The 20879-nt window shown below is 44.8% G+C and overlaps 1 long non-coding RNA gene across 5 annotated transcripts in view; it reads left to right on the top strand.

The window, feature by feature from the left end:
* LOC120749606 (uncharacterized) overlaps window positions 1–20879 on the top strand; it is a 32117-nt gene that overhangs the window by 7516 nt on the left and 3722 nt on the right. For 2 of the 5 annotated variants that reach the window (XR_005699692.2, XR_005699689.2), the window contains exons 3-7: window positions 8547–9943; window positions 12700–12823; window positions 13759–13897; window positions 19314–19367; window positions 19560–19905. This is a non-coding gene — a long non-coding RNA (uncharacterized LOC120749606). Of the gene's footprint in view, window positions 1–8546; window positions 9944–12699; window positions 12824–13758; window positions 13898–14040; window positions 14407–19313; window positions 19368–19559; window positions 19906–20879 lie in introns of those variants that run through there. The other 3 variants (XR_005699691.2, XR_005699693.1, XR_005699690.2) reach the window with 3 other exon arrangements.

The following is a 20879-nucleotide window of genomic DNA, read 5'->3' as shown; positions in this document are numbered from 1 at the left end:
ATACCATTTACTTGTGCCTGAAGAATTTAAGACTCGGCATGAAGCCTATTTGCACACTTTGAATATTGACCCTTAAGATAGGACACAATTTTTATGAAGTGGGATTTTTTTTTTTTTTTTTGAGAGAGAGAGAGAATTAAACCTTTTCTTTCATTTCACCTTTCCTTACCTGTCCAAGCCTAGTTCTTGGGAGATTGGCTCAAAATGAAGCTTGGAAACAAACACTGAAAAGTGTAAAAGCTGCAGGTACTAACCTGGAACTTGAAGTCAAAGGCAGAGTGGTGGGACAGTGTTATGCTTGTAGCTAGTGCTATTTCCTGATGTATAAGTCAAGGTACTTACTAGGTGCAGTTGACTTTTAACTGTTCCCTGTGTTGTCATAAAGGTACGGAATGTACTACAGACACTTAAAGAAATGTGATGGAGAAAAGGCAGGTCCCAGAACTGCTGAAGGGGAGCTGGAAAATATGAGATCTCACGGCTCCTGAGTAGGAAGCAGGTGGGGGGGAAAAAAAAAAGAGCCATGTTATTTTTTTGTTGTTTTTGCTCTCTGTTCTTTGAAGGCAGCTGAGCTGCACTTTTGTCTGAGCAGGTGACATGTGTCTGTGTGCATGTACACAGACCCTATAACTGTTTGCAGCCTCTGGGCCATGTGTTTGCTTCAACTTGGAAAGTTCAAGTTGTTGGACTTTCTCACACAAGACCAACCTCAATTTGAAAGCGAAGTAACACTGATATTCAGGAACTCTGCCTGTATAACAGCAGTAAAACCTGTACCTATTTATGTGCTGGCAGCTGAGCATGATTCTTTCTTGTCACAAGTCAAGCCACAGGTGTCCAGTTATGGTGACTGTGTGTGATCATCCTGCAGCCAAGTGACCCGAGTTCCACTGCAGCACAACCCTTCTCTGTTCCTTCCACCGGTTTTGGGCTCTAGCACTGCTTGGGCTAGCTAAGACTGACTGCAAAGGCCAGGAAAGATTGATTTAGAATTCAAAAGGATTCTGATCAAGAGGAACTGTCCAAAATGAACCAGATGGAATTCAAGACAAGTGTAGAGATTTGCCCTTAGGAATGAGAAATCAAATTCGTGAATACAAATGGGGGATGGTGATCTCAGCAGCAGTTCTAAGGAAGACCTGTTGGATTAAATGAACTGCAAAAGGCAAGAGTCTTATTCCATCTCCAAAGGAAAAGAAATGGGGGAGGGGAGAAATAGTCTTTTCATGTAGGGAAAAGGGGCAGTAGTTCTAGAGGAGACTCTAGTGGGAGCATCTTGTTCAGCCTTGGTAACATCTTTGGAGAAAAGGGCGCTAGGAAAAAGGGGCATTATGCTTCCTCTGAGAGGCTATCCCCTCTAAAAAACAGAGAAATGGAAATAGGGGAGGGCTGCTTTCCTGAGGACTTAGTGGGGGGGCAGTGTTAAGTAACTTACCCTCTTTGTGGGTGAGGAGAGTATGAAGTAAGGGCAGACTCTGATAGATGCCTCAAGAAGGCATTAGAATCACTCTTACTTTTTAAGTAATTGGATAAGGATCTTCAGAAATAGCCAAGGTTGGGCTGTTTCCATTTCCTCAAGGAAGGGATAGGAGGGGCTTTCTGGCCCTACTTCTGAACGCTCTATCAATGATTAATCAGATTATGACTACTTCATTTGACCTCAAGAGAAGATATGCTTAATTTCTAAATCAAAGCTGCCATTCAAGAAAAATGAGTAGTGGCTTTGGGACCTTCCTGCACCAGCTCCTCATTTATTCCTTTCTGTGCGCAAGTTGTGTTCACCGGGTAGGGATGGCAGAGGGGCCGCGGTGCCCAGACTGTCCTCTGGGGTGCCACTGCAGGAGACATGACCAGAATTTACAGTCTCTGCCCTCCTTTCTGCTTGTCTACAGGATCAGTGCACATCAAACTTACAAGTAAAGTCTCCCATTCAGGGTCAGGGATCAAGAGCCATCTACTTTCTGAACTCTACCCTCTGTTACTTTGTTTTTTATTTTGGGAGAGTTGTTAGGAAGTGGCAGAGGTAGTACACTGCAGGCACCAGCTGACAAACTCCAAGCTAGTAAAACACTGACCTGAGAGACATCTAGCAACTGAGGCTGGGATGTGAAACTAGAAAATCCTTTAAACTACAGTTGTAAATGCACTGCAGATGAAATGGCCTTCCTTGCATTCCTGCAGCAAGTCTAGGGACTTTATAAAAGGTAGCTTACAGGATATGTCAATCTTGTGTACAGTTGCAGTTAAAATAAAGACAGGCCTAAATAAATCTCTACACTGAAGTATGCTTTCCTTCTCTCTAACCTCTGCTGTCAATGGCTTGCTTTCAGTTGTCTTTCCAAAAGGAGTGGTTGTATGTTTTGAAGAATCTGAAGATTATTTTCCTGCCTTTCCTCTCTCCTTTAACTTGGTCAGTCTTTCACTCTGAGATGCAACAAAGGCTGTTTTCCCAGAGAAACTGGGCAGTAGCCAAAAGGTCACAGTAGTTCAATGGAAATACTGAGTGGCTGCACGAAGGTGTTTAGAGCAATGTTTCAGAAATGTTCTGGTTAGAAGGAAAAGCATGGCCCAGGCAGCAGAGGCTGCTAAACTTGCTTTCCTCTGTGGTTACGTGAGGTCTGGGAGCATGGTACATATCATATCATGGATACTCTCTTGCTCCAGTGAATGTGGAGGTAATGTGGGCAACATCTTCCCTGTGAGCAGAGGGAGAGGGTAGTGCTGGGACAACAAAAAAATCTGCAGGACACGGAGGTGGCAGTCTTCTCTTTTGTAAAATGATCTCCGGGAGTACCCTGGGTAACTTTTATCTGCAGCATCAAATGTTGACTCTGGCTTTTCTTGAGGTGATATCCAACTCCTGCTGTGGCAAATGAAGTCTCGTGGACCCATGCTTTGGCTATCCTTCATACAGCAATCATCAGGAGCTAAGTAGGTTACAGGGATCTTCTTGCCACACTGAGCGGGGAGCAGAGCTGCTTTACTGGATCACTAACTCGCCATCCTAGCGTGAAGTGCTCTTGTAGTACCTAATAAGTTTTTTTCCAAATACTTCCATAATCTGTTTCAATGTTGCGCTAATTGTAGCAGCCTTGTACTGCGAAATTTGCTTGAGATGCTCAGTAAAACATCTGCTGGCTCTTTCAAACTTGTGCTCTCAGGGAGTGGTTTAAGTCTGTTGCCCTACTACCCAGGTGATCAAAAAATCTGGACTGTAGCTGCCCAAGGGTGGGTGGGGTAAAGGAGGATGGTGGTAGGGTTAAAAAAGCTGGTAAGTTTACAGTTTGAGTGGTTTCTGGCTGGCAGCTACAGCCAGTACTGTGGCCATGGGGGACTGTGGCAAAAGGTACGTACTGTTGTTCCCTAAATGTATAGTGATAATATACAGTTGCTGATATGACTGCCTGAGGAGATCTTGGCACTTTCTGAAGTAACATTAAGCCTTCTCCATGTACACCTTGCTGCATCCTAACGTCTCACAAATGCTCCAGTAGGCAGAGGCTACAATGGAAAAGGTATCATCTGCTGTTAATGTGAGTGGCTCCTGTGTGACACGTGTAGACAGGCTGCAGCTGCCATGCTTTATTTCCCATTGCAGGGCTTTAACTTCACGTGTTGGGGATGTCACAGAGCTCTCCTCCCACCTGAGGAGATACAGCCAGGGAAAATGTGTATGTTAATAAAATGCTTCCCCTGCTTCCTGGTCTTCCCCCCAGTTTTTCAACATGTGGAAGCTTTTTTATTAACGAGCACAGCAAATTCATCCTCTCCTGGTGCCATGGAGAAATGAAGATACAGATTCGAGATGGGACTAACTGGCTGAGCTCCGAGGTCTGCATTTGCAACCTCTGATTTCATCTGTGTTAGCCACCAGTCAAGGTACTTCTTGCACTCAGAGTTTTGCTTAGAATTCAATCATAAAATCCATTGCGAAATTTCAGAATTAGTTTTGCCGGTGGTGGGCTACCAACAGGCAGTGGATGAACTCTGACATAATGAAAAGTGTAGCATCGCAGAAATGGGGGAAACCAGCATTTGACTGATCAGTGAAGGCTTTGCATCAGCTGCCTTCTATCAGCTTTTGTTACCAGATCCCTGTCTGTGAGCTGATATGCCTTGGGACTCTTAATTGTCACTGCTTGTGTAATTTGGGAAGTTACACATCTAAATGAAATGTCTTAGACAGCTGTATAAGAACTTTCAATATGGGCTGTTTTCATTTGAAAAATACTTTGATCAGAAACCAGAAAGAAAGATCTCTGTCCCTGTCCACATACTAAAATTCAGAACAGTATCACTCCCAAACTCTTGGGGCTCAAGTGAGGCTTTTGATACTGGATTACTTTGAATGGAAAACTTCAAACTGGCTGTTAATCTTTTCCAAGTCAAATGTATCAAATCATACTGTACCACTTACCTTTTTAAGATGCAAGTGCAATAAAGGGAGAGCCTTATAACTACAACTGATTTAATGAAAACCCTTTAATCTCATTAGTCAGTGAAGCACTATGAGAGCCCCTTCTGTCAAACCTGTGCTTCAGACATGCTGCGGCCTCAGGCTATGTTTTGGAATTGAAATTTTGGCTTTCTGATTCCCAACCTGATCAGCAATTTAAGTGCAGTCATTAGAGTGGCAATTTTGAGGCTCTTTCCCTTTGTGGGCACTGTGGATATGTTCATGCCAGAAGTGGTATAGATTCTGATGGGGTCAATCGGGCACCACTGGTAATAAACCTCATTCTCAAAATCACCTATTTCAGATTTCCCCCTGAAACAGTTTATACCATAGCTCCAAGGATCGAGCTGAAAAGTACTGTTAGACCATAGGCAGAGGTAATATATGGTATTTTCACTCCTGTGTTTCCCATCAGGGTGTTAAAGCTCTGCAACAAAAAGATCCGTTGGCAGTGGTGTGGATTGCCTTGATGTTTATACGTCCTCTAGTGCCAGGCTTATCTCTTGAAGGAGGAAATGCAGCTTCCTGTTTATTTACCTGTCCCAAAGCCAGCTTCGCCTCCCAAATTTTTAGCTCATCTCGTCATAGGGAGCAGGTCTGTAAATCTAGCTACAGAGCCATGTGTGCTAGTGCTGTGTGTCCACACTGTCTGCTCGGTCCGAGAGCAGAACTTCATGCCTGAATTCACTGCACGCCCATGCAGCTACTTCGGTGACAATGGCATATCTCTCAGTTTGGGATTCACAGGCTTGCTTTAGCTGGCCCTCTTTGAAGGAAAATACCCTGTGTAGCACTTCAGCTCTGTGTTTGTTAGTAAATCAGAAGCAATGGTGTAAAAATGCCTTTGGCCCCTGACATGTTGCAGATTTTTAATACTAGGAGAGAGACCCTTAGAATGTTTTTTTGGTTTCTTTGCTACCCAAGGAACTGGTTTCTCACTGCTTTCTGGGAAATTCCTTTGCCAACTGGTTTCCTGGATTAGGCAGAGGGCATCCTGTGATGTGGGGTTTTTGCAGTGTACCTGAAAGAGAGAAGCAGCAAAGGTAGACATCCCTCCCTATGGAAAATCTCCTTCACTGGCCAAGGGCTCCACATGAGCCATCATTTCTTCTTCCAGATAGAGATGCTGCACAATGGCAGAATATAAGCAGAGCAAGCTGAGTCATTCATCTGCTACAAAATGTTCGAAGGCAAACTGTGGTTAAAGGCATGAGTTTGGATGATTTATTCTACTTGGAATCATGCTGTATTTGTTGAGACACCCCATTTTTAGGTTAAATTAACATCTCTGGATTCCTAGTTCCTGTCAGAATGTTCTGAAATCCATCTAAATTGTGCTCAGCAACCAGAGAATCTCCAGTCATAGAACTGTTAAGGCTGGAAGGAGCTTGACTAGTCCAACTCCTCTACTGAATGTAAGATCAAATAGATGCATTGCTTATGACTGTGTCCAGATGGGATTAGAGTAACTCCCAGGCCAGACCCCACAGACTCTCAGGGCAACTGGTTCTAGTGTTTGACCACCTTCACTGTAAAAAAAAAAAAAAAAAAAAAAAAAAAAAAAAAAAAAAAAAAGAGGCAGCTTTGTTTTCCTTATATTTGAAGGGAATTTCTTGTGTTTCATCTTGCAACCTGTGCCTCTTATTCCTTGACACCACTAACTAGAGTCTGACTGTGTCTTTTCTGCCTGCTGTCAGGTATTTGTATTGGTGAGAGTCACCCTAGGCCATTCCTAATTGAGGCTAGACAATCCCAACTTTGTCAGCATCTCGTGTGCCATACACTCCAAGCCCTTGATAATCTCAGTTTCTCACTGCTGGACTCCCTCTGGCATGTCCGTGTCACTATTGCATTGGGAAGCCCAGACCAGGACATAGCACCCCAAACTCTGTATTTTCAGTGCTGAGGAGAGGGGAAGGATCACCTCCCTTGACTTGCTGTCAGTGTTTTTCTTCACAAGAGGCTGCTGACTGCCACATGCACTGACGGCTCCTTGTCACTTATTTATGCAATAGAACTCCAAAAGCCTCTTTTGTGGAGTGGCTTTCCAACCAGTTGAACCCCAGTACACAATGGCTCAGGAGGTTTTCTTTCCTGGGTGCAGGACTTTGTGCTTCCCTTCAAATCTCTTGAGATTCCTGTCATCCCAATTCTTTAGCCTGGCGCAGTCCCTCTGAGTGGCGGCGCAGGCTCCTGGTGCACCAGCCCTTCCTCCAGTACTGTACCTTCTGTAAATGTGCTGAGTGCTCTCTTTGTCACCGTCCAGGTCATTCCTGAATCACAGAATCATCAATCAATCCCTTCCCTCCTTTTCTAAACTGGTCATTTCATCGTGAAGGGTGCCAGGTTGGCCAGGCATGCTGTCTGTTTCATAAATCCATGCTGACTGCTTCCAATTATGCTCTTTTTTATCCTTAATATATTTGGAAATGGTTTCCAGAAGCATTTGTTCCATCACTTTCCCAGAAATCAAGAGAAGGCTGATGGGCCTGTAATTGCCCAAATCTCCTTTGCTGAAGGTGGGAATGAGTGAGTTTTGCTGATTTGGAAATTATCAGTCGAAACCAAGTGCATTAATCCACTTCCCTTTTTATAACTTGGTTTGGGAACATTTGTGTTTTACCTGGGAAAAAAAATATCAGCAAGTCTTAACGCTGTTCTTTGGGCTGTAAGAAACACTGAAATAGTGAAGCTTGGGCAAGTGTAAGGAAGTCAGGGAGTGGAGTCAGATCCTGCAAGTTGTAGCTGGGAGCGGATGAGACTTTCACTCGAGTTCAATGTCACTGAACTAAGTGTGGCACTACCTCTTCCCTAGGAAGAGTATTTCACTTCTCTTTCTCATCCCAAAGGCAATTCTCATGGAGTAGCTGGACACCACATCTGTCCCGGAGTTACACCGAAGGGATCCCGCTCCCAAACTGCTGGCCTGGGGGGGACCACGGAGCCGGCCTCTCCTCTCCTCTCCTCGCTCTCCCTGCTGCTTCTGTTCCCTGCCTTAACTCCCTTCTGAAGGGCTGATATTTTATTCAGCAGCCCCTGCTGTGCTGGAGCCCGTGACAGAAGTTTCTCAGAAGCACTCCGTTGACAAAATGCTAACAGCTGGTCTTTGAAACTCAGGGAGTGCGAGTCGGAGAGGTGAGGGTGGCAGGGAGCAAGGCAGAGCAGGGAAGAGAGAGAGAGAGAGGGGAGGGCGGCAGAAAATGCACTATTTGTTAGGAATAATGAGGTAAAAATATGACAGAGGGTTTTATAGCGAATAATAGACAGAGTGAACTTCAAACAACAGGTGGAGAATCATTAAAAAAACCACAGCAACAGAGTTAAATAAATGCATAATTAGCCAGCGCCATGAAGGTGGAATTTACTGCACCGAGATTCTTAAGGGAGAGTCAATAAATTCACAGCTGGTTTGGGTTTTTTTTTATTATTAGTATTCTTCTCCCTCAGGAACAGATGAAAATGTGAATGAGCCCAGGGCTTGTTCTCAAGGTTTTGGCGGGATTTCTCTTCTTGTTGGCACAAACTGCAGCCTCCGTCTCAGTGGAGACAGGGCTGCCAGATCCACTCTCCCAAGGGAGATGGGATGATTTGTGAGTGGCAGGACTGAATGCTCTGTGCGTTCAGGATTAAACCAATGAGTAAGCCTGTCTGGGCCTAGGGAAATTTGAGAAAACACAGGGAAATGCATTGCAAGTCCTGCATGCACCTTAGCATAGGTGCGTGTTGAGACCACGTGTAAGAATGTTAGGCTACGAGGGTGTGCTACTCCTGTTCTTGACTTCTACGTCAGAATCCTTGTGGCTCCAGTGCGTGGGTTTGTGCTGTCGCAGTGTGAGCTGTGACTGACGTGTCAGAGGAGCTGCCTGTGGAGCCCTGCACGAGAGGTGTCCTGTGGGTCTGCTCTGCCATGCCTGGGCACAGAGTGGGGCTGCTTTTAGAAGGTAACAAAGCACGTGTGTCATTGCAGCCACAGCGAGATGGTATCATGGTATATCCTCACGGGATACCCCTCCTGTTCCTCTTCTCTCTCAGCGCCATGCATACCAGACCTGCGGGAAAATGTTCCTCACAAATGCCTTTTTTCCCCCAGGATAAAATGCAGATTTGTTCTGAACAGATTTCCGCCCGTGTTTTCACAAGGCACATCCCTTCCTCAGACTGCCTTCCCAACACCCCGTTTCTGCTCTGCACTAGCACAAATGAAGTAAACCCAAAACCCCTACACCCAAAAGGCAACGGTGATGCGATGAGTTTTGTCTGGTCAGCTTGAAGCAGGCCCTGTGCGAGTCCTGTGTCTCTCTCTGTTCCTGGAGCCATCGTCAGGCCAGGAAGCAATTCCTGTAAGTAGCTGTGTTAGGGGGACTTTTGGTTTGTTGCAACAATTTCAAATGCAGTATTTCATGCTACTTCTGTAAAACTAAATACTTCGATTTTGAGACTATCAAAATACTTTGTTTTGATCAAAAATATCAACATTCTGAATTGGAATTTCCATTCCATGGGGAAGAGCAAAAGTTTCAATTTTTCATCACCAGCTTACAAGGGGAAAAAAAAAATCTTCAGGTTTCACAACAGATAAAAACATCTTAATCTCACCATTTTTCTCTGCACGACAAGGTGACACCTGTAAAATTACCTATAGAACAGAGTTGTTTTCCTTCCCCACTTCTCACCAGCACACAGAAAAAGCTGCAGTACTTTGGGGCACTTGATTTGAGCCAGTCAGCTTTGTGTTCTTAAAGCACTGGAGGTCCAAAAAGGGAATCTGAGTAAAAGCAGTGTTGTCTTCTGTGAAGCTCTGCCTGCTCCCTTAACCGTGCTGCTGATGGAGCAGACACCCGCTGCTGGGACTGAGGGCACCTGCAGCTGCCAACATCAAACCTTCCACGTGAAGGCAGCTCTAGTACAACAGGCAGTTAGAGAGCCTGGACTCAGGAATTTTACACCCTCTGTTGGTTCTCTTACACCCCAAATTCTTATTCCAAGTGTGATTGGGTTTTGGGGGTTTTTTTTGCTACACGTGGAAAGATACAGACCACAATTCAGAGCTGGACAGCCAGTGCTGAAGTACAGTAGTATAAGAAAGAAGAATGACTCCCTTAAATGACAGGGGAGACTGAAAACTGTGAGACACTTCCTACTCCTATGGCTAAAAGACAAATGATTTCAAGATGAAGCTTTCTCTCAGATTATCTGCTGCGATAAACACTTTTCAGCAAAAAGGTAATGAGAAAAAGCCGTGCCTAACCCCAGAGGAAAGGAGAGAGACAACAGAGATCACATCACGCTATCGGTATGCCACCAAACCGGCAATTGATGCTAACGACAGACAGACACCGGAGATAAAATCGGAGTCACGCAGTGAAGCCTTCCCCTGAAAAGCCTGTGCCTGCCTCTGATGGAGACCCGGAGCTCTGCTTTCCCTCTGCACCATAACAACGAATGTGCAGCTTATCTCTCCCAGCAAAACGCTGAGCAGGACTGCGGGTGAGTGCTGCGTGGGGTGAGTGTGTGCGCAGGACTGCGTGCTGGAGAACATTGGTGTGCTTGCCCGTGAGCGCCCCAGGAGCATCTCCCTACCCGTGCAAGGCACAGGACTGGAGGTATCAACCCCTTTGCACCTGCAGCTAGGAGTTAATAGGATTAGCCTGAGGTTTTAAAAGAGCTGCTGTTAAAGGCTTTTGTGTTAGCTGGATGTGTGGAGGTCGCTCGTGGCACCTTGCTCCGCGTTCTGGGGGGTTCTGGTGGAAGGAATCAGAGTGACCACACGTCCTGAGGAGCTGCTAGAGGGTATTATCTTGCCACAGATGGTATCATTCCTGCAAGTAAATCAACCAAGGGAACAGGAATTGGATGTTGAGGTCACAGAAAGAAACAACATGAGGCACCACTTACCTGCTGGGAGCAAATATTAAGGGATATTAAGGTTTGACTCATGAGGATATAAAGTAGTCATCTGACACCACCACACATCACCTGTGCCTGGCAGGGACAGAGAGAGGGAGGGTTGTGGGAATGAGGGGACAATAACGGGCACATTCTGCCTGTTATCCCGTTAGTCACAGTTTCTGGAAGAATGATGGGAATGACTGGACCACCTGTGTGGATGTTGCACAGGGGCCGAGATGGGCTGGGCAGTGGGAGTGTAAAGACAACGTGCTCACAAGGACAGCCATTGCTGCCTCGGTGTGTACCCTGTGCAGGGCACCTCCTACTGCAATGCCTGGGTACCCTGAGGAGAGATTCTTGTCTGGGAGGGCTCCTTGTGGTTAGCAGAGGATGAGGGAGGGAGCTGTGTTGGAAGGGAAGGCAGCACAGCAGCCTTTCTCTTCCAAGTGTGCAGCCTGAGGTCTTGGAGAAGTGGAACAAAGAAGACAGATGTGACAGGCAAAGGAGTAAAAGAAGAAGAAAAAAACAAAACAAAACCAAAAACAACAACAACAAAAAAACCCAGCTCTGAAAATAACTCATAGTGTTTAATTGGAGAAAGGATATGGATGTTTTAGGGTACTCAGCCTTTCACGTAGCAGGAGAGTGCAGTGGCTGGCAGGGGTGGGCAAACCAGCCTCCAAGAAGTGCTTGTGCTCTGCCAGAGCTCTAGTCCTGCTTTACCCACCTTGGAGTGTCTCTGTCCTGTCTGTACAGGCCAGGTCTAGGTGCAGCCATGCCGTCTGCACAGCTCATCTCCCAGAGCACACTTGGGGGGGACAGGTTACTGCAGAGGTGAGGCTGCTGCACCCTCAAGCCATTGCATGCCTGACAAATTGCTTTTGTTGTGACAGGTCCACCCAGCCTGCCCTGACCTAGCCCCCCAAGCAGGCACATACTGCTGTTTGTATCCTGCACTGATGCAGAGACTGAATCTCTGCTTCTGCTGGCTTGCAAATGTCTCACTGGGGGATTGTTGCAGAGTGCACCAAATAAAAGGGAGAGAAAAAAAAAGAATAAAATAAGCCTTATGTTCAGACCACCTTCTGGCTCAGAAAAGTTCAAGAGGTTTCAAAACAACCTTCTCCTTGCAGAAATCCTGAATCTCCCAACTGAGCTAGCACTGGTGAGATACAAAGCCATAAATCAAGCTCTGGCTCCTTTTGAAAGAATTGGAGAGGTTTTTTTGGTGGGGTTGGTTTTTTTTTTTCCCCATCCCTGAATTTCTATTTTATGATGGAATCCAGGAGGGCTTTGCACAGCAAGCCTGCATAATGCTGTAGAAAGTCAGCATACACACAAGAGCAAGCTCCAGAAGAACGCCCCTGAGATGTTCCAGGTCAGCAGACCAGAACCAGCTCAAGGTTTGTTCACTGCTTAGGAGATGTGGAATGGTTTGGGGAACAGGCTGACCCTGGAGTAGCCACGGTCTGTTTCCCCCACCCTTTGCTTCTGCCTCGCTGGCTCCATTTGGCCCCCGCTCAGGTTGCGAACTGTCCCTGTTGCATTTCCTGCTGCACTGTTGTTGTCCTCACAGCGAGGCACCTGTAGGCATAGGCAAAAGAGAAAACAGAGCTGTGTCTTCCCAGGGCTGTTTGGCTGTCCTTGAGAATGGAGAAGGCATGAGGGTTTCAAGCATTTCTCACCCTTTGAGCTGCCCTTTCTGCCACCCTGGAGCAGCTGTTAGTGGGATCATGTGGAGAGGAACAGGGTGGTAGATTGAAAGTTAAATTACACAGTTCATCCTGTTAGGCAGCGGAGACAAACACACACAGTTTGGGAATAGTTTATTTTTTAAGCTGGGTCTCATAGAAATGAACAGCTGAAACCAAGTTTAAGTGGCTGCTTACAGCCACCCCTGTGACCATGCTCTGTCAAAGCTCAGCTCTTCCTAGAGCTCACCAGGATCCCCTTTACCTTATCCACCACATTTCTATGTGTTACCCATCACTGCAATTTCACAGGCTTACTGAGGATTGCTTTGTACGATCTCCCTGCACAGAGTTCACAGCTCCAAAACACACCCGTGCCATGAAGTCACCACTTAAACAGCGAGCTTGTTTTCAGCCTGCTGCAAACATTGTATTTCTGTAAAGATCTAGAGTTTGGTGGCACAAACTGCTGTAAATTTGCAGATGAAGAGAAGTTAAAAAAAAAAAAAAAAAAAAAGACACGTGTGAAAATAGAGATATATCTATATGAACATGTGGTCCTAGGCACAAAAGAAGTTTTTTCAAGTGGCTGTGCTGACCCAGCTGGTGTAGGTTTGGATCTATAATTGCAGTGGTTCTCATGACACTTCCTCTTTCCAAAAGCTTTTTGGCAGAGACAATGTAGCTGGCAGGAACGACAGTGTGAAATGAAGATAAATGAAGAATATGGGCACATGGATCCCTAGAAGGAGGCTGGGTTGATGTTGATGCAGATGCAAATTTCCAGGTACTGTTTTTCCTTCTCTGTAACTGGAATAGCAACAACACAAGGAGAAACTGAAGTAAGCAGTAGAGGAAAAAAGCAGCCCTGCATTTAGTATGTCAGCTTAGGGTTTAAGAGATTCTGGGCCTGCCTCTTCTCTAAACTGGTGTTTAGCTGCCTTGAAAAAGAAGAGGCACCCTGCCCTCCCTCTTCAGAACCTCGATTTAAGCATATTTTGACACATAGTTAAAAGCACGTGTGCCATTCTGGCCAGCACTAAAACAGAGGCTATAGCCTGGTGTCTCCTGTCTAAGAGTACAGATGGCACGAGCACAGGGCACGGCTTTCTGCAGTCCTGCTGCTTCTGAAAGACAGGGATCAGTGCATGTCCAGAGCTGCTGTGAAGGGACTTTTGTCTAGGAAGATGGGTGGTATGAAGCTGTGGAGGCTCGCTCAATAACTGAAAAGTAGCTAATTCTATAAGCAGTGTTTAGGAGACAAATCTCTCTTAGTTGCCCATGGTCATTTGAGGGTCATTTTGTGACGTGGTAGGTGAGAGGGATGCTCACCACGTGAAGTCCCCCATCCAGTGGAATATGCATTCAGGTGAAGTTCCTATACAGCTGAATTCCCTTGGCAGGTTTTATGCCATCCAGATGTGCCTGTTTGAATCATTTCAGGAAAACATCTGCACAGTGGGGAGCTTCCCTCAACTCTCCTCTGTCCTCCCCATGAATTGTATGCAGGAGTGCAAAGTCCCCTTTTTGTGGGGACAGTTTGGTTCTGCTGCAAGTATTTTAATATGATTATGGGTCAGTCAGGTTCTAATTGATATTAATTAGCAGCTTCCTTTAATTAGCAACTTGCATATATAAGATTTCAAATTTTTTCCTCTTTTTCAAAAGGATTAAAATAAGTTACCTTCAATCTGATCCAGCTGATGGCTGTTTCATCAACAGGGCAAAGACATCTGTCCCCACACAGAGGCTGTTTTTTGGTGGTTTGATCTTTTGAGTGAAATGATCCCTTCAAGGGAAGATCAGTAAAATAGAATTCCACAGTATTATGAAGTCACAGCAAGCGAAGAGACAAGTATAGGTGAGTTGCAGGTCACTGATTCTTTTTTCTCTTGAATGAAGTTCTCTGAATGTATTAGAAATTGCTGAGATCCTCCAACTTTCCACAAGATTCATCTTGTAACTTAAATTTCCTTTAATTTTTCATTGTTTGCTCTGTGGCAGGTGCTAGTATGAACAGTACTTTATGTGATGGGTAAAGATGTGCAAAATAATCCTTAAGAAGCCTACTAACTTCTCTCAGGTTAGTGTCAGCAAGCACAGTTCCGTTTCCTGAGGAGGAAAATTAAACATTTAGTCTAACTGAAGATAGTTTGTTGCTACAGTGCTGTTGCAGGATCAGAAGAGTTGTAGCCTGGGCGTCAGTGAAGTTGGGTTCCTCAAATGAACTTTGTCCCCAAGACCATGGGGTTGTTCTGGGGTTTTCTTGTTATCGTGTTTTTGGGGGTGTTTTTTGTTGTTGTTGTTTTGGTGGTTACAGTGGTGGTGTTATTGAGTTTTTTGCAAGCTGGCAACATTTCTCGTGGGAGACAGAGGATGACCTTCATCTATACCATGACTTTGAACATCTGCAGTTCAGGTGTCTAGGTCTGAACCCCCCACCCTAAACCACCCTGAGAAGTGTTGCTGCAGCTGTCCTTGTCAAAGGACAGTTCTCTTCTGGCAGATGGCAGGATCTAGAGGGCCTTCTGTTCCTGTGTCCTTCTCTTTGAGAGAGGTGTAAACTCCATCTGATATGGACAGAAAAACCTTTCTGCAGAGGCCTGTGGAGCCAGCAGTGACATAGGTGAAGGGAACAAATGATTACCCTTCCTTCTCTCAGAAAAATACGTTATACATTAGAATAACTCTTAGAAGTTTACGTGTGGGTGGGATTTTTCCATATCAGGCTATTTTTGTCACAATTGCTTAAGAGGAAAGACTTGAACTTCTTCCGAAACTTCAAGAAGACGTGTACTCAGAAACTGGATTTGAAGAAAGAGATTCAGCGGGCCCCAGCAGAGAAGTTCTACATTGCTAAAAGGAGTGTGAAGATGGATGGACAGGTTATATGGCCCCCCTGGTTGTTGAAAATGTGCTTTCTGATAAATTTTGGTGCTGAAATAGAGGGCTCTGTCCATTTCTAGTCCTTCTGCTGGCAGGGGAAGGGAAATCTAAACTCATGTAAATCACATCTGAGTGGTTTTCACATGCATTTGGAGAGAGCCCGAAACACTTCTGAAGGGTTATGTAGAGGCATTCTTCATTTCACTTGACTTTATTTTCATTTTGCTCTGAAACCTACCTTTGAATACTTTGGGTAGAACCAGTTCCCCAGCAGGTTTATTTCTCCCCTCCTCTGCCCACTATAAATAACCCTTTTCCCTTGCCTTGAGATAGAACAACCATGTCTTTACTTCCCCTGGTCTCAACTGTCTTCGCAAGGTTTTTGGTTTTGCTTTTGCTTTCCACCATGCAGATTTTCCTTTCTTTCAGCACACTGAGTTTCAGGATGGATTGATGGTCCTGCGGAGCAATGTTTCTCCATGTGATAAATACCAGAAGGAGTCTCTGTACTGATCAAATGAATTTGGGATTTCCAAGGTGGCAGGGTCCATAGAAATCTCAGAGAGTTTAGGATTAGCAAACTGAAAAAAGTTACTGGTATTGGAATTGTAGCAAACCAAAAGGGCTTGGCTGACTGTTTGCTTCCTCCTCTGGGGCTGGATGTGGCTCAGTGGCTGTGCGCTGGAGCTGATGTTGTCACCTTTCTTTGACAACCACAACGTCTTTGCTTCCTTCAAACGAAGTTTGGGCACCCTGATTTAGTGGAAGGTGTCCCTGCCCGAGGTAGGGACATGGAAGTAAGGGGTCTCTAAAGTCCTTTCCAGTCTGAGCCATTCCATGGCTTGGAGAAAGAGAGCTGATGATCCAAACAGCGACTGGTCCACGTTTATCATTTGTGCTTACTTTGGTGGATGTTACTTGTTACCCTCCACAGCTCAATCTCATGTGACTGCGTGTATGCAAATTGGCAGGTTGTTTAATGCTTCTCACCTCTGGCCTCTGACCCTGCTCCACACCTGAAAAGCATTTTGATTTGGTGGCTCATTAGTTGCCCATCAGATGGGTAGATGAGATACAGCAGAGCCCTTCCTCCTCCTCCTGAAAAAAAAATTTGGTATAAATAGCCTTCCTGTTGGGCAGTAAGCCAGAGAGGGCTGGGACAGAATGGGACACAGAGATTGCAGTTTTTCTTCCTTCTGTGAGTCCTTTCTCAGTTTAATTGCTGAGGTTATTTTAGGGTAGGAAGGGAGTGTGGGAAAGGGAGATGGGATAATAGATAGAATAGCTGATGCTGATATTGCTTGCAGATCTAAACACGTAGGATCCTTTTAATCTTGCAGTTTAGCAGTCTGGTACCTTATGCTGCCACCAAATTAACTTAAAGCCTCCACAAACCTTTAGGAGAGAAAACATAGTCAAAGCACAGTAGAGCAGACAACAGAAAAAAACTGTAAAGTATAACTAACCAGCTACCCTGAGATCCCAGTGTTGCTCAATCGTCTTTGCAGAAATTAAGCTGATGACTTTGACCTTTTTAGGGCCTTAATTTTACAGATGTAATGCCAGCACTTAATACTTTCCATGTGCAAAACTCAAAGCAGCTTAAAAAATGAGGGTAGCTGCAGCAATCCTTTATTACAGACAGACTCGCTGAGAGAAATGATTTAACAAAGCCATTAACAGTCACAAGGCTTGCCCATTTTGTGTGTGCACAAAGTTAACATATCCTCCAGACTTGGCTTACCTCATCCAAAGTTATCAAGAAGCTCAGGGAAAGTGCTTCGTTAATAATGTTCTCCCCTCCAGCTTGCTGATGCTGTACTCCCTGCCTGAAATCCCATGATATACTGTTTTTTCCCGGTCTCATAAAAGCATGCCAGGTTATTATGCACTCTGTATTTATCTGATGGCCTTGTCTACAGTGTGTGAGTTACCCTTGGCAAACTGCTGGTCTTAAAAAAGGAAATGCACCAAGTAGCATGTTGATACAGGTAGTTGTTTGGTTCATTGTTAGGCCATTAGGGACAGAAGAAGTTGCAAAGTTCAGTTATGAGGATGCATCAAGTATCATGAGGGCTGACTCTGGAGTCTCAAGGTCAGATCTGAGCCAAGACTGATTTTTCAGTAAAGACAGTTATGCTGAGCATGACCTAAAGCCCCTTGAGGAACATGGCTGTTAGCTTCTGGAAGAAACTGATGGATACAGTCAGGCACTGCAGCTTCATTAATGTCTGTGTTTAGCAACCTGGTGAGTCCTGACAAAGCAGAGCAGTTAGTGATGAGCCACAAGACATCCCCAGAGATGTGGGGACCTGAGTGCGTTGGTCAGATGCTCATTTTGGTGGCTTTCTGGAGTGGTGCTTGGTAGCAGGAGCCCTGATAGATTTTATCCCATTATCAGATCCCACTTCATAGTTTCTCTTCATTTCATTATGTATTTGGTAGTGTTAGACAAGGTATATGCCCAGAATGATTTAGACTGGAAAAGAGCTCCAAGGTCACCAAGTCAAATCTTTCACCAACTACTCCCTTGTCAGCTAGACCACGGCACTAAATGCCACATCCAGTCATTTCTTGAACACTTTCTCTCATCTCATGTCACTGATTGCCTGAGAGAAGAGGCCAGCCGAAACCTCACCACAGCCTCCTTCAGGGAGTTGCAGAGAGCCATAAGGTCTCCCCTGAGCCTCCTTTGCTCCAGGCTGAACACCCCCAGCTCCCTCAGCCACTCCTCATCAGACCTGTGCTCCAGACCCTTCACCAGCTCTGTTCCCTTCTCTGGACATGCTCCAGCACCTCAATGTCCTTCTTGCAGTGAGTGCCCAGAACTGCACACAGCACTCGAGGTGTGGCCTCCCAGTGCCGAGCACACAGGGACAATCCCTGCCCTGGTCCTGCTGGCCACACTATTTTTGATACAAACCAGGATGCCATTATTATGCCACACAGAGGCACCCAAAGAAGTGTCTCGTGCGAGGTTTGAACAAGCAAAGACCAGAGCTGCATTTCAAAGACTCCAGGTTCCTGGTTGCTGCTTCTTTCATCTCCTCTGGACCTTTCTCCTGCCTGAAATGCTGGAATAAAGCATTCTCTGAAGCAGATTGCATGCTCTGTTTCCCCCAGTGATGCCTAGTAGAAGAAATCTTGTCTCTTAGATATCAAATTTGAAAGCAAAAATGAGAGAAAATAACAGTTGCCTTAAATAATGAACAGAAGTACCAGGAGATTTATTTCCTCCACATTCTCCCCTCCCTCATGCAGATATTCCCTTTAAAAACTGTTTTCCGAAGTGAGTTTCATGCTGGATGGACTGCCCTGCAAAGCAGCATCGTCTGTTCACATACTAAATGGGAATAACTAATTCATGGGAGTTCAGACTTGCACTCAGCAGGAGAAGCATGCCTTGAACCTAATTCAACTAGAAGGTTGCATATATGTGGAGGTCTGGGATTATCTGCCTAGTCCATTCAGGAACAAAATCCTGTGCTCTCCTGTACAACAAGGGTGAGAGAAGATGTGGGAATTTATTAATTTCCAGGGAGGTGATAAATGATCAATTAATGACTTCACTATAGCTGTTATTAAGGGTTTATGTGAGAAACTCTATCCGTGGCTGGCCTGAACCAGGTGTCCTCCAGGTGAAAACGGTGGATGTTGCTACAAATCTTCTTGAACCTCTTTTGCCTTTGAAATGGGCAGATTGGAATTGATTGCAACCATGTCGTTGTTCAACTCATACCCTGTGTTTAGAAAAGGGGAATGCTGCTGCTTTACTACTCTCCCCCTCCCTTCATTTGTTTTCCCCTGCATAGCTCCTTCTATCTTCACTCAATCTCTTATTGTGATTGGTGATCTAACACATAAAACTTAAGGGAAACTAATGGGTAGCAGCTCCTGGTGTAAATACTTGCTTAGAAAAATATAAAGTTAATTGCTGGAAATTTTTGTGGCAGAAAAAAAAAAAACAACACAATGAGAGTGAGGCCACTTGAGTTGAAAACATTTTATCGACTCAAGCAATTGTTTCCTAGCATTTCCTTTCCAACATTTTTTGAGACACCTTATAACTGAGAAAATACACTAAGGGATATTTTTAGGGTGAACAAGGTTAATCAGCTACAATGCAAACCAAATTTGAACTTTCTCCAAATCTCAAGCTGTGCAGCTTTTGCGGCTCCAAAAGTTACAATTAATTTCTTTTTTTCTTTTTCATGATCAGTGCACTTCCAAATGTCCAGGTGTCTGCAGATACCAGATTCTGGGAGCAGTGATATGCTCTGATAGGGTCTGTTCTCACGTTATTTCTAAGATAACCACAAGCAGGATGAATTTGAAGTAATCTTTTGAAGAAAGTTCATACTGATGAGTATTCTCTTCCTGTTTTCTAAAAGTCTGTATATTTCAAACCGGGCCAGGAGTGGATCGAGCACCCAAACTGGAAACAGGTATGAGCAAAGTTCATAGTCATTCTCCTAATAGCTTTACTTGCATCTATAATTTTTTTTGTTTTGTTTGTAGGGCTTTTTTAGTTGGTTGGTTGTTTTTTTTTTGCTGCCTACCAGCTAAGCTTATAATATTATTGCCAAACAGATAAACAGTCTAAGTTTTATCCTGAACTCATACATCCTCGAACTTAGGAATCTTGTCTACAGTTCTTCCCCTTCGAGGGACGGAAAAACAAAAGTGGTATCCAGAAGATGTTAAGTGACAAGGAAATTCCAACATTGCCTGGAAAGTCTTGACAGCTTGGACTTGCTGTGTGGAAGGTTTGGCCAAGGATGTGACATAGAGACAGCCCTAATAGTATTGATGGATAGAGGAGATAAGACTGAGCTAAAGATCAACTATTTCCCCAAGCTTATTACAGGACTTACCTGTTTGTCACAGGCTGCTTGCAGTAACTGAAAACAAGAAATAATAAACCCATATAAAAACAAAGCCACAGTTTTTAGAAAACAAGGCTGTTGAAAAGCTGAGAGAAATGAGAAGGAGACCCAACCAAAGCCTCCTGTGGAATCTTAATTATGGTATGGTGGACTGAGATGGATGGATGCCTTAAACAGACGAGTGTGTGCACAGAAATCATGAAAGTTGCATGGTGGCCTCACTGGGAAGGCATTCAGAAAGACAGAAATGTCAAAAATTTTTCTGTCCTTTACTGGGGGTGGGAAAATTCAGGACTGTTTATTTTAGCAGTCTGGGATATACTTCCTTGCTAATGTGTGTGATTTGGAGTTCTATTTTCGTGGTGGGTTTTGCACTTTGAAAGCAAAAAAAAAAAAAAAAAAAAAAAAGGGGCAAAGTGAATTTTGAAGTCAGGAGGGTAACTGTACCAGAAATGGCCTCAGCCTCCCTTAGGTTCGTGGGTGCATCAGAATGAGAGGGAGGTGGACAGGATTTACAATTGGAATACCGGAGGACAAGTTGATCATCTTTCCTGAACAGGCATGAAGGATGTGCTGGAAAACCCGAAATGTCCACATCCACCTTCCTGAGGACACAGTCCCCTGTGTGGATTCCCTTCCCCTCACGTTGGCTCCAGCAGTCTGGACACTTGTCAAATCCCCAGCATGCAGCTGCCTGCATCTCGCACTCCATTATTATTGCTGATGCTAATCTCTGACCGCTGAACACGGGTCAGAACCAGGAGATAATTGCAGCTCCGATCTGCCAGGCACGGTCCTTTGTGAGTAGTTAATGAGTGTTCAGGAAAATAAAGCAGAAAGAAGAAAAGGGGGATTGTGGTTTGCATACAGTGAGATAGGGAATGAATAGGAGATGGAAAGAGGGGACAATTCACTGATAGGGGAAAAAGAAAGAGTTTGGGAGAAAAAGAAATCATATGCACTAAAGCTTCTACTGCCTTTTTCTTGTTTAGCCTAAGTGGATGGGATCTGGCAAGAGGGGGACTAAGCAGGCAGGATGCAGTCACACCCTGGGCCTGTCAGTGATGCTTT

The sequence above is a fragment of the Hirundo rustica genome, chromosome 2 (assembly GCF_015227805.2).
Source record: "Hirundo rustica isolate bHirRus1 chromosome 2, bHirRus1.pri.v3, whole genome shotgun sequence".
Lineage (NCBI taxonomy): Eukaryota > Metazoa > Chordata > Aves > Passeriformes > Hirundinidae > Hirundo > Hirundo rustica.
This window is presented reverse-complemented; position numbering and strand designations above follow the sequence as displayed.